Below are 12,505 nucleotides of genomic sequence, written 5' to 3' on the forward strand. Positions count from 1 at the left end.
GGTGGCATCAGCAGCTGACATTGAAGGGCATGTTGGCTGGCGCTGGACACTGCCACCAGCTGTTTCTGACGATGAGCTCCCCCTCCTTCTTTCAACAACTCGTCTCCTCCTACTCCTCTCTGGCTCCCCCTCTGAACTGTCCCCTTGGCCATCTTGTCTCTTAAGATCCCATGTGGTATCCGTATCATCGTCATCATCATCATCCTGCCCAGCTTCGCTTGCCTCAGACACCTCCAAAACTGCACCAACAGCAGGTACTTCATCATCCTCCTCCTCACACGTTACGTCCATAGCGTCACCGCCTAACTCAGACATATGAGGTGGTGTAACTTGCTTAGCGCCTTCATCTGGTTGTAACAATGATGACTGTGAATCAGTTAATTCCCCACCAATTAACCACTGCAAAGTGTCAAATGCAGCGGATTTGGTGCTTGTAGTAGCGCTGGTGACTGCGGAAGATGAGGTGTTCTGCGTTAAATAGTCAACCACGCCCTGACAATCTTGGGAGTTGATGGGACATGTCTTCTTCTGAGCACTGTACTTTGGGCCAGGGCCACACGTAAATCACATCAACACAACCTCGCACAGACCTGCCAGGTGGCCTTCCTCTGGGTCTGCCTCTACCTCTGCCGCTACCTGTTTTGTCCATTTTGCCCATATCGGGGGGGGGGGGGGGGGGGATGAAGTGAAAGGTATGCACTGACTTGACTAATACAATGTGCAGTCGCACAGGTGCAGTTAACAGGTATGCACAGAGTGGTATATCACACTGCGTGCACTCATGTAGGTAGGTGGGTGCACTGTGAACAGGTAGGTATATGCAGTAATCGGTATTACAATGTGCACCTGTCACACACAGACAGGTACCGGACAGGCACAGTGACACTGCGTGCGCTCAGCTCACGTAGGTAGGTGGGTGCACTGAAGTGAACAGCAGCAGGTAGGTATATGCAGTGATCGATATTACAATGTGCACCTGTCACACACAGACAGGTACCGGACTGGCACAGTGACACTGCGTGCACTCAGCTCATGTAGGTAGGTGGGTGCACTGAAGTGAACAACAGGTAGGTATATGCAGTAATGGGTATTACATTGTGCACCTGTCACACAAAGACAGGTACCGGACAGGCACAGTGACACTGCGTGCGCTCAGCTCATGTAGGTAGGTAGGTGGGAGCACTGAAGTGAACAAAAGCAGGTAGGTATATGCAGTGATGGGTATCACAATGTGCACCTGTCACACACAGACAGGTACCAGACAGGCACAGTGACACTGCGTGCACTCAGCTCATGTAGGTAGGTGGGTGCACTGAAGTGAACAACAGCAGGCAGGTATATGCAGTGATGGGTATTACAATGTACACCTGTCACACACAGACAGGTACCGGACAGGCACAGTGACACTGCATGCGCTCAGCTCACGTAGGTAGGTGGATGCACTGTGAACAGGTAGGTATATGCAGTAATGGGTATTACAATGTGCACCTGTCACACACACAGGTAGTCACTGAATGTGCTGGGCCTGGCAGTGGCACACACAGTAGGAATTACCAAGGCTGTCTATGCAACACAAGTGTCAGTGGGACACACACACACACACACACACACACTAACACACTAACAGACTAGATCACAAGAACAAGATTAGCTCTCAAAAGAGCTGTTGTGAGGTGCTTTTTCTTAGCAATAACAATCAGCCAGGAGCAAGCTAAGAAGTATACAAGAGCCTAACTAAGCTTTCCCTATGAGAGTCTGCAACAGCTGTCCCTTCTCTAATTACTGCAGGCACACGAGTGAGTAAAATGGCTGACGTTGCCTGCCTTTTATAAGGGGGGAGTGGCTCCACGAGGGAGTGTAGCCTGATTGGCTACAATGTGCCTGCTGACTGTGATGTAGAGGGTCAAAGTTGACCCTAGTGGTGCACTATGGGGGCGAACCACCGAAAGTTGGCCTGGAACTGTTCGCCGGCGAACCGTTCGGGCCATCTCTAGCCATACATAGTGACGATTGTATGAAAAATCACGTGGCAACATATAGGAAATTGCACTTAAAAATCACTGCGAATCGTGATCAGATTTACAGCATATTTGTTAATCGAAAAATGTTCACAGTGGAAAGGGGCTATAAGAGGGTATCCACCTTCTGACAACCATTGGAAACTTTATTTTTTTTAACGTTTGTGGTAATTTTTCATGTCACATTGAGCTCTGCTTATTTCAATGTCTGTGTTGTGTCCTCAGGTCTACAATGCTCCAAAGCCAAAAATGGAGCCAGGTATCTGGAAGAAGATTGCAGAACTGGGGTTAGTATTATCTAGCAAGCCTCTACATACAATTACATTGTGCACCTCTTCGTTTGTCCAGATTACATACCGGTTAACCTCCTTGCCGGTTATCCCGAGCTCAACTCGGGGTAACCTGCGCAGAAGGATTTCTCCGGCCCCGCTGGGCCGATTTTCACAATTTTGTTTTTACTGCACGCAGCTAGCACTTTGCTAGCTGCGAGCATATCCCGATCGCCGCCGATTCACCGCTACCCGCTGTGCCGCCCCTCCAGACCCCTTGCGCAGCCTGGCCAATCAGTGCCAGGAAGCACTTAGGGGTGGATTGGGATTCCCTCTGACGTCCCCCTGCAGGAAATCCCGTTCTGAACGGAATTTCCTGCTTGCAAAGATCGCCTGCGGCGATCGAACTAGGTAGGGGGATACCGCTTGTCAGCGGCTATCATGTAGCGAGCCCTGGGCTCGCTACATGATTTTAAAAAAAAAGTGCTGCGCCGCCCCCTTGCCGTCAGAATTGGAACGGCAAGGGGGTTAATGAAGGAATTATTATTATTATTATTATTTATTGTATTTGTAAAGCGCCAACATATTACGCAGCTCTGGACATTAATTTAGGTTACAGACAATATTTAGGGGTGACAAACAACAATACGACAACACAGGAATACAAGAAAACCAGATCACACAGCCCAGTATGAGTACAAGGTAATGCTTAGTCAGTCACTGGATAGAGCATGGAGATTAGGCAAGTTAGGTTCACTCAAATGCCTAGCATGGGTGCACAGTAATAGAGGTGCATGATCAGGTAGGACACAAAAGGAGGAGGACCCTGCCCAAAGGCTTACAATCTAGAATATGCACATCTTTAAAACTCTGAGTATTCTGACATCTTTATAACAAAACTGAGTACACCCTCCTTTTTTTTATAAAATATTTTATGAAATCTTTTTATGGGACGATACTGAAGATATGGCACTTTGATGTAATGTAGTCAGTGTACAGCATGTATAATGGTGTAAATATGCCGTTCCATCAAAATAACTCAACACGCAGCCATTCATGTCCAAACCACTGGCAACAAAAGTTGAGCACACCCCTAAGTGAAGAATGTGACAATTGTGCCCAATGTGTCAGTATTTTGTATATATTTGTATATATTTTGCATTATATTTCAGCACTGCCTTAAAGGATACCCGAAGTGACGTGTGGCATGAGATAGATATGGGTATGTACAGTGCCTAGCGTACAAATAACTATTCTGCATTCCTTTTTTCTCCGTTCTCTGCCTGAAAGAGTTAAATATCTGATATGTAAGTGACTGACTCAGTCCTGACTCAGACAGGAAGTGACTACAGTATGACCCTCACTGATAGAAAATTCTAACTATAAAACCCCTTCCTAGCAGAAAATGGCTTCTGAGAACAGGAAAGAGATAAAAAGGGTCAATAGTTCATAGATTTTAGCTTTGGCATACGTCAATGAATGTGTCATTGAAAAAAAAACAGTAACATTTAAAAAGTAAATTTAAACATAAAATAAAACTGTAAAATATATCTTAAGTTATTTTTAGGAGAAGGAAGATAGATACAATAGTTAATTTCATTCATTTATTTTCGCTTCGAGTATCCTTTAACTCTCTTGGGCATGAAGTGGAGAGATGGTGGACTGGTCTGGAAGGCAGTGGTGGAGGCTGGCTGGAGAGCTCCATGCAGTCGTCGTCCTCTTCATTCTTTCTCTTGTCATTCTGGTTGTGCTGTCCCTCTGCACGTCTCTCAATGGACTCAACTTCTTCACTCCCAGCTCAGCTCCTCCTACACCCCAGCAGCCTGCATACGGGGACAGCACTGGTTGCTACTTTGATTGGCTGGCAAGGGAAGGTGTTCATTCGGGACTGATGAAAATAACAGCAAACGGCCTGCTAGGTTATCACACTGTGTGGTCCCTTCTTGTGGCAGGTCTCTCTTCTGTGCTCCTCCTCCACATGGCCTTGCATAGCAACCACTGCCGGGAACATACTGGGCATGCGTGGTTACTAATTACTCGGAATCATGCATGCTCACGATGCACTTAGCCATGGCTGCTGTGCAAAGCTGTTTGGGGACATGATCCATGGGGGTGCATGTTGTGGACAGGGCATGCGTCCTGCTCTGACTAGAACCAGTCAGATATGTGGGGGGGGGGGGGGGTGGACAGCTGCTGTACAGAGGGGAGACCAGTCACAAGAAGGGCCACCAAGTGTCTGATAATATAAAGCAGGTAGCTATAACTTTTTACATTTATTTTCACCCCAGGTACATTTTATTAGTGTATTAAATACAAATAAACTGTACCTGACTTTAGGTATTTAAAATTCAGTTCTGCTTTTAGTTCAGCAGTTGGTAGACTGCGCTGCCCGGCAGCTGAATCCGCCAGTGATGTGCCCACCTTGTTTTTCATTACTTTTTTTTTTCTTACAATTTTATGTTTATGTTCCTGATAATTCCATATGGTGGAAGAGGAATTGGTGAATGCACTGAGGTGAGGCTTTATGTCTCTAATCTTTGAACCTCTGCTATGTCAGGAAGTACAAGTGGCAGCCAGCAAATGAAACACACTAGTTTACAGTTTTCAATGAACTGACTGACTAGTTGTAGCTGGTTTTCTCAAATTGTTTTTTCCCCATCACCCCATCTGGGATTAAGAAAGGCAACCCACCCTCCAAACACCCTTCATATTCATCTCAGTGACCCCTTTACTTTGTGAGCCATGACATCCCCCCCCCCCTTTTCCCAACCACTGAACAGAATGGGAGGAGGGGGTGGTAAGTAGCTGCAACTACCATCACCCCACAAATAGGCCACAGAGGGTAGGAGGTGGTGGGTGGGGAATAATGAGTGTAGATTAGAGTACAAGGCTGCAGCCAATGCTGGATGCTTCATGTAGCGTTCAAGATGACACAACACCACCAAAAGCTGCCACTGTTTAACCACATAAGGACCGCCCCCAGCCGATGGGCGGCGGCAAAGTCCGGGCCCAAACGACCGCAATACGCCCATCGTCGGGGGCGGCTGCGGGCGTTGCTATGCGGCGATCGTGTCATTCGTGACGCGATCAGCCGCCGGGGACTGGCTCCGCCCCCCCTTCGCTGTAACCCGTCGGCCGTTCGGAAGCGCCGGCGGGTTACTAGCACCCGGATCGCCGCATGTACTTTGTATAATAGGCTTTGTAATGTATACAAAGCCTATTATACTGGCTGCCTCCTGCCCTGGTGGTCCCAGTGTCCGAGGGACCACCAGGGCAGGCTGCAGCCACCCTAGTCTGCACCCAAGCACACTGATTTCCTCCCCCCCCTGCCCCCTGATCGCCCACAGCACCCCTCAGACCCCCCCCCCCCCTGCCCACCCCCCAGACCACTGTTTGCACCCAATCACCCCCTTAATCACCCATCAATCACTCCCTGTCACTATCTGTCGACGCAATTTTTTTTTTAGTCCCTAATCTGCCCCCTACTCCCTCCTGATCACCCCCCGCCCCTCAGATTCTCCCCAGATCCCCCCCCCCCGTGTACTGTATGCATCTATCCCCCCTGATCACCTGTCAATCACCCGTCAATCACCCCCTGTCACTGCCACCCATCAATCAGCCGCTAACCTGCCCCTTGCGGGCAATCTGATCACCCACCCACACCAATAGATCGCCCGCAGATCCGACATCAGATCACCTCCCAAGTGCAGTGTTTACATCTCTTCTCTCCTCTAAACACCCACTAATTACCCATCAATCACCACCTGTCACTGTTACCCATCAGATTAGACCCTAATCTGCCCCTTGCGGGCACCCAATCACCCGCCCACACGCTCAGATTGCCCTCAGACCCCCCCTTATCAATTCGCCAGTGCAATATTTACATCTGTTATTCCCTGTAATAACCCACTGATCACCTGTCAATCACCTATCAATCACTCCCTGTCACTGCCACCCATCAATCAGCCCCTAACCTGCCCCTTGCGGGCAATCTGATCACCCACCCACACCAATAGTTATGTAACAAGAAGCAAAAGCGATCCTGCACAAACTGCTGCACCACCAATTATGAATATAACAAAGCTTTATTGAACATTCTGTATAAACATCATAAAAACATTTAAAACAGTTGCCATGCACAACAAGACACCACAATACAATTTAATGTGGGTACAATATCACAAGTGCCTCACCTCCTATGTAACAAGTGGACCCTAATGGCTGCCAAAAGCGATACTCAAAGTGGGTTCATGCAAAGAACCCCCCATTGGTATGTTAGACCTGGGTCTAGGCCAGTAACTATCAATAGAGAAAAATAAACACCACCAATAGAGAATCTCCTATAACAACCGTGAGGAAAATATCAGAAAGGTACTGTGATATAGCAATATGCTCTTGAATCATGAAAAATGGTGAATATGAACATATATGGACAGTGCATATAGGGAAACTAGGTACCTGTGTATTAGGGAGTATACATACATAGCCCAGGATGGTAGAGAGAGGCAGCCATGGAGTAAGGGTGGAGGGAGGCACACAAGACGCTCCACGCGTGGCGTGGTTCAAAGAAGACCACTTCCTCAGGAGCGGTGCATTGTGGGAAATGGTGTGCTTAAGAGCTAAAATCTCGGAGAAGCCAGCCAGCTGATTGGGCGGCTGGTTTGAATGGGCAGGAGGTAATAAAGCGTATGCGGAAGTGATGCCGCATACGTATGGTATACGTCAGTGCGAGGTACTGTGACGCATGCGGGTCCAAGGCCGCATGCGCATCCATCAATGAGTGTGGAACGCATTGTAGGGCGGAAGTCTCGCCGCATGCGTGCATCATCATAGGAGTAGATGAGAGGTACGGAAGTCCGTATCCTCTCACTGTTGGAGCGCAAACCGGAACTATCCGTTCCCCAGTGCGCACACACCCCGTACAAAAAGATCCTTCTACACTGATAGAGTTTTGGGAGTATAGTCAATAATTGTTATGTCTCCAATGCCCAGACAATAATTTAAAAAGAACATTATAATAGAACATGCAGAAAAGCTAATACAATATATAATATATGAAAATACTACAATTTAGACAAGGATTATATATATGTGAAATATAGCAATTTTTTGCAATTTTTTGCAAAAGGAAACCCATCACTAATATGTACAAAGCACTATAACACTGCATAGAGCACATCGCTGAAAGCACAGCGCGATGAGGGAAAGACGAACACTGCCAAAGAGGAATTATTATAAAGGCAAACATTACAACAATCATATATAATAGACACAAAACTCCAATATCCATGGACTCCTTATGTGAGAGGCACCATTCATAGCGTCCATACATCACATGTTAGTGTATCCATAAATTTGGCATGAAAACAGGAAAAATATCATGGTTTGAAATAGGGGAAGATAGGAGTCGAGGAGAGAAGAGATGTAATTGATCAGGTAGCCATTCAACAGGTTGTTCTTCTATTGATGCCATTATGGAGGCAATGATCATTATGCATTGGGATGGCCGTGAGCATGCTTCCCGGGTCCTGAAGGATCTAAATGAAAGATTGTGTCAAAATAGCATGTTCACTTTAATGATTTACAAAAAGAGCAGAACACATTGAAGGCAGCACGGCCGTTTGTGATATAATAAAGAGTGACCACCATGTGTCAAACATATTATTGGTTTTCTTAGGATCTGTTCAGTCCCTTACCTCGGACCGTCCCAGACCATGCCTAATCAAATAGAGTTAGTGTGTATGTGTATATATATATATATATATATACACACGTGCTCACATACGTGAAATAATATGTGTAAACAAAATAAGTGGTTGTGGTCCACTCACCAGAGGCCACAACCACTACACCCATGCAAAGTGAAGAAAATCATCAAAGTGGTCTGCGCTTACCTCCGCAGAGATTAAAGGAAAGGAGAAATAATATGTCGTGGTAATCTGCGCTCACTTCCGCAGAACCACGTTCACTTATTTTCTCCAAAAGTGGACAATAAAAGTTATGAAAATTTGGATGTGTTATACCTGTATGTGCATATGCCAACTGTGCCCAACGATAATAATCATTGTCTAACACATACTTACCCAAGGAATGATTTAAAGGAGAATTCCTCATTTAGACCTCTAGGGGCTCTGCTCCCCATCTGGTAAATCCATCTCAATTCTTTTTGTAGCAAACGCTTGGTCACATCACCCCCTCTAGAGCCGATCTTTATGCTCTCCAAGGCAACAACGTGTAAACCTGTTGTTTTTCCCTGATGATGGAATAGGAAGTGTGAGGCAACACTTGTGAGTTTTTTATGATTTAGGTGATCCCTATTTGCTAACCCACACCAATAGATCGCCCGCAGATCCGACATCAGATCACCTCCCAAGTGCAGTGTTTACATCTCTTCTCTCCTCTAAACACCCACTAATTACCCATCAATCACCCCCTATCACCACCTGTCACTGTTACCCATCAGATCAGACCCTAATCTGCCCCTTGCGGGCACCCAATCACCCGCCCACACCTCAGAACGCCCTCAGACCCCAGCCCTGATCACCTCGCTAGTGCATTGCTTGCATCTATTTCACCCCTCTAATCACACCTTGAGACACCCATCAATCACCTCCTGTCACCCCCTAGCACACCTACCCATCAGATCAGGCCCTAATTTGCCCCGTGTGGGCTCCTGATCACTCGGCCAAACCCTCAGATCCCCCTCAGACCCCCTTCTGATCACCTCCCCAGTGCATTGATTGCATCTATTTTCCCCTCTAACCGCCCCCTGAGACACCCATCAATCACCTCCTGTCACCCCCCTAGCACTCCTATCCATCAGATCAGGCCCAATACATCCTGTCATCTAAGAGGCCACCCTGCTTATGACCGGTTCCACAAAATTTGCCCCCTCAGACCACCTGTCATCAAAATTTGCAGATGCTTATACCCCTGAACAGTCATTTTGAGAAATTTGGTTTCCAGACTACTCACAGTAAAATTTGGTTTCCAGACTACTCACAGTAAAATGCCAGGGCAGTATAGGAACCCCACAAGTGACCCCATTTTAGAAAGAAGACACCCCAAGGTATTCTGTTAGGTGTATGATGAGTTCATAGAAGATTTTATTTATTGTCAAAAGTTAGCGGAAATTGGATTTTTATAGTTTTTTTCACAAAGTGTCATTTTTCACTATCTTGTGACAAAAAATAAAATCTTCTATGAACTCACCATACCCCTAACGGAATACCTTGGGGTGTCTTCTTTCTAAAATGGGGTCACTTGTGGGGTTCCTATACTGCCCTGGCATTTTAGGGGCCCTAAACCGTGAGGAGTAGTCTAGAAAACAAATGCCTCAAAATGACCTGTGAATAGGACGTTGGGCCCCTTAGCGCACCTAGGCTGCAAAAAAGTGTCACACATGTGGTATCGCCATACTCAGGAGAAGTAGTATAATGTGTTTTGTGGTGTATTTTTACACATACCCATGCTGGGTGGGAGAAATCTCTCTGTAAATGGACAACTGTGTGTAAAAAAAATCAAAAATGTGTCATGTACAGAGATATTTCTCCCACCCAGCATGGTTATATGTAAAAATACACCACAAAACACATTATACTACTTCTTCTGAGTACGGCGATACCACATGTGTGACACTTTTTTGCAGCCTAACTGTGCTAAGGGGCCCAAAGTCCAATGAGTACCTTTAGGATTTCACAGGTCATTTTGAGACATTTGGGTTCAAGACTACTCCTCACGGTTTAGGGCCCCTAAAATGCCAGGGCAATATAGGAACCCCACAAGTGACCCCATTTTAGAAAGAAGACACCCCAAGGTATTCTGTTAGGTGTATGATGAGTTCATAGAAGATTTTATTTTTTGTCACAAGTAAGCGGAAATTGATATGGATTGTTTTTTTTTTCACAAAGTGTCATTTTCCGCTAACTTGTGACAAAAAAAAAAATCTTCTATGAACTCACCATACTCCTAACAGAATACCTTGGGGTGTCTTCTTTCTAAAATAGGGTCACTTGTGGGGTTCCTATACTGCCCTGGCATTTTAGGGGCCCTAAACCGTGAGGAGTAGTCTAGAATCCAAATGCCTCAAAATGACCTGTGAATAGGACGTTAGGCCCCTTAGCGCACCTAGGTTGTAAAAAAGTGTCACACATGTGGTATCGCCGTACTCAGAAGAAGTAGTATATTGTGTTTTGGGGTGTATTTTTACACATACCCATGCTGGGTGGGAGAAATCTCTCTGTAAATGGACAATTGTGTGTAAAAAAAATCAAACAATTGTCATTTACAGAGATATTTCTCCCACCCAGCATGGGTATGTGTAAAAATACACCCCAAAACACATTATACTACTTCTCCTGAGTACGGCGGTACCACATGTGTGGCACTTTTTTGCACCCTAAGTGCGCTAAGGGGCCCAAAGTCCAATGAGTACCTTTAGGATTTCACAGGTCATTTTGCGACATTTGGTTTCAAGACTACTCCTCACGGTTTAGGGCCCCTAAAATGCCAGGGCAATATAGGAACCCCACAAATGACCCCATTTTAGAAAGAAGACACTTCAAGGTATTCAGAGAGGAGCATAGTGAGTCCGTGGCAGATTTCATTTTTTTTTTTGTCGCAAGTTAGAAGAAATGGAAACTCTTTTTTTTTTTTTGTCACAAAGTGTCATTTTCCGCTAACTTGTGACATAAAATAAAATCTTCTATGAACTCACCATGCCTCTCACTGAATACTTTGGGATGTCTTCTTTCCAAAATGGGGTCATTTGGGGGGTATTTGTACTATCCTGGAATTTTAGCCCCTCATGAAACCTGACAGGTGCGCAGAAAAGTCAGAGATGCTTGAAACTGGGAAATTCACTTTTGGCATCATAGTTTGTAAACGCTATAACTTTTACCCAATCCAATAAATATGCACTGAATGTTTTTTTTTTAATCAAAGACATGTAGCAGAATAACTTTCGTGCTCAAATGTATAGGAAATTTTACTTTATTTGAAAAATGTCAGCACAGAAAGTTAAAAAAGTCATTTTTTTGACAAAATTCATGTATTTTTTGATGAATATAATAAAAAGTAAAACTCGCAGTAGCAATCAAATAGCACCAAAAGAAAGCTGTATTAGTGACAAGAAAAGGAGGTAAAATTCCTTTAGGTGGTAGGTTGTATGACCGAGCAATAAACCGTGAAAGCTGCAGTGGTCTGAATGGAGAAAAAGGCTCTGGTCCTTAAAGAGTAACTGTCAGGCTGCAGAAGCTAATTTAAACCTCTATTCTCCTGTGTTAAACAGTTTAGAAGGAAGCTCAAAAGCCATTAGTGAAGATAAAAATCTCCGTTACCTTTGATGTGTGCTTATCAGCAAGTCTGTTATAGACCCATAAAGACGCAAGCCGCATACAAAACTGCAAAGCATTCTGGGGCCCTCCCCTCGGCTGCTAATGAGACGTTACAGAAGCTTGTAATCAGTCTAGCGTGTAGCACTGATAAATCTCGGGGCAGAGTACTCTGCAGGAGTCAGCTATTGTTCCTAGCCACATGGCTCATTAATATTCACTGCACACTGTGTTGTTCAAGTAGGAGCTTATCTGTGATCAGGAAGCAGGCAGGACATGACGACACATTTGACAGAAAAACATGGAGCCTGCCATGAGCTGTCAGGAGCATCTATCTCTGCATATACTATATACAAATTCTGTGAAATCCAAACGTGGACAGTGAAATGCATATGTAATGTAAGTACAGCCAATCTTTAGCTACTGATATATGTGTTTATTTTCTCTGAGACCTTATACCTAACAGCTCCTCTTTAAGGGGCAAAAAGACTGTGGTCCTCAAGTGGTTAAAAAACACTTCCATTTATTTGAATAGAATGGCAGTAAATACCTTTTATGGCCTGCTGAAACCACCGCATTTACCGCCTGTGTGAATCAGCCCTTAAAAGGGGTGCTGCTCCTCTGGCCCCCTTGTCTATACGGGATCAGCCATATTCCCCAAGGCGAGACTGCAGCTGCAGAATTCTGAAACTCCCAGCATGTCTTTCACCTCCGCAATGCATGCTGGGAGTTGGTTCTTTGGATCTTTCCACACTATGCGCATTGTAATAGGGTCAACAGTGGCAAAAAAAGTCTCTGCAATAGATGTGTGTTGGGACCATGCAGTGAAGCATACAATACAATGAAAACATGCTTCACTGCCACTGTAAATGCAGAATGCGTCGGG

At 45.3% G+C, this 12,505-nt stretch overlaps 1 long non-coding RNA gene across 1 annotated transcript in view; it reads left to right on the top strand.

The window, feature by feature from the left end:
• Positions 1-12,505, top strand: part of LOC137533831 (uncharacterized) — a 36,643-nt gene that overhangs the window by 14,854 nt on the left and 9,284 nt on the right. Inside the window, exon 2 of the long non-coding RNA XR_011024230.1 lies at positions 2,244-2,305. This is a non-coding gene — a long non-coding RNA (uncharacterized lncRNA). The remainder of the gene's footprint in view (positions 1-2,243; positions 2,306-12,505) is intronic.

Source organism: Hyperolius riggenbachi, chromosome 10 (genome assembly GCF_040937935.1).
Source record: "Hyperolius riggenbachi isolate aHypRig1 chromosome 10, aHypRig1.pri, whole genome shotgun sequence".
NCBI classification, from domain to species: domain Eukaryota; kingdom Metazoa; phylum Chordata; class Amphibia; order Anura; family Hyperoliidae; genus Hyperolius; species Hyperolius riggenbachi.